We start from the raw sequence: 1,707 nt of genomic DNA, 5'->3' as shown, positions 1-1,707 counted from the left end.
CGACGAGGATGGGATTCGAACCCACGCGTGCAGAGCACAATGGATTAGCAGTCCATCGCCTTAACCACTCGGCCACCTCATCTTGAAGGCCTGGAAGAGACCTCAGGGGGTCATCTAGTCCAACCCCCTGCTCAAAACAGGACCAATCCCCAACTAAATCATCCCAGCCAGGGCTTTATCAAGTCTGGCTGTAAAAACCTCTAAGGACGGAGATTGCACCACCTCCCTAGGGAACCCATTCCAGTGCTTCACCAACCTCCTAGTGAAAGAGTGTTTCCCAATATCCAACCTAGACCTCCCCCACTGCAAGTTGAGACCATTGCTCCTTGTTCTGTCATCTGGTACCACTAAGAACAGCCGAGCTCCATTCTCTTTGGAACCACCCTTCAGGTAGTTGAAGGCTGCTATCAAATCCCCTCTCACTGTTCTCTTCTGCAGACTAAAGAACCCCAGTTCCCTCAGCCTCTCTTCATAAGTCATGTGTTCCAGTCCCCTCATCATTTTCTTTGCCCTCTGCTGAACTCTCCAATTTGTCCATATCCCTTCTGTAGTGGGGGGCCCAAAACTGGATGCAATACTCCAGATGTGGCCTCATTAATGCTGAATAGAGGGGAATAATCATGTCCCTAGATCTGCTGTCAATGCTCCTACTAATGCAGCCCAATATGCCATTGGCCTTCTTGGCAACAAGGGCACACTGCTGACTCATATCCAGCTTCTCATCCACTGTAATCCCCAGGTCCTTTTCTGCAGAACAGTTGCTTAGCTAGTCGGTCCCCAGCCTGTAGCGGTGCATGGGATTCTTCCATCCTAAGTGCAGGACTCTGCACTTGTCCTCGTTGAACCTCATCAGATTTCTTTTGGCCCAATCCTCCAATTTGTCTAGGTCACTCTGGACCTTATCCGTACCCTCCAACATATCTATCTCTCTCTCGCAGCTTAGTGTCATCTGCAAACTTGTTGAGGTTGCAATCCATCCCATCATCCAGATCATTAAGATGTTGAAAAAAACCAGCCCCAGGATTGACCCTTGGGGCACTTTGCTTGATACTGGCTGCCAACTAGACATGGAGCCATTGATCACTACCCGTTGAGCCTGACAGTCTAGCCAGGTTTCTATCCACCTTTTTGTTCATTCATCCAGCCCATACTTTTTCTTATCTTGCCGGCATATCTGGTGTAAAGCCCAGTGTCAGGAGTGAGCTTGCCCCAGGGAGAAATTCAGCCAAGCGGAGAAACAGATCCTGAGTCTGCCTTCCAGCCAGGAGCTGCATGCTGCAGGAACCGGGGGCTTTAACACCAGCTTCATGCCTCCCTGGGCCCGGGGTTTTTTGTGGCCTATGCAGCTGAGGGTGCCCTCACTTGCACCTGGCTGCTGGGGTCCCCCGGCTGTTCCCCTCCCCCCAATCACATCCTCATCCTCACGCCCCCCACCCCAGGGGATGTAGCGCTGGACGACACTCAGGACTCCCGGTGCCGGGGTCTATTTCCAGCTGGCAGCATCCAGCAGCCTCCTTGTGTTGGCCGGGCACTCGAATTGCGCTTGTGTGAGCAGTGGGGGGACAGGCAGCAGTCTGGGCCACGGGAGTGGGGCGTGGGCCTCAGGATCCCAGCCCGGGCAAGGAGAGGTCAGCGTGAGGCCTGTATAAGGTGCATAGGTCTGTCCCGGCCCTCTGCACGGTTGATGGTGCGTGTGTGTGGGGGGGG

At 53.7% G+C, this 1,707-nt stretch overlaps 1 non-coding gene across 1 annotated transcript; it reads right to left on the bottom strand.

The window, feature by feature from the left end:
- Positions 1-82, bottom strand: TRNAS-GCU (transfer RNA serine (anticodon GCU)). The gene has a single exon. It is a non-coding gene; the product is annotated as a tRNA-Ser (tRNA).
- Positions 83-1,707: the final 1,625 nt, after the last annotated feature.

Source organism: Eretmochelys imbricata, chromosome 1 (assembly GCF_965152235.1).
Source record: "Eretmochelys imbricata isolate rEreImb1 chromosome 1, rEreImb1.hap1, whole genome shotgun sequence".
NCBI classification, from domain to species: Eukaryota; Metazoa; Chordata; order Testudines; family Cheloniidae; genus Eretmochelys; species Eretmochelys imbricata.
Note: the sequence above shows the minus strand (reverse complement) of the source record. Positions and strands in the feature narration are given on the sequence as shown.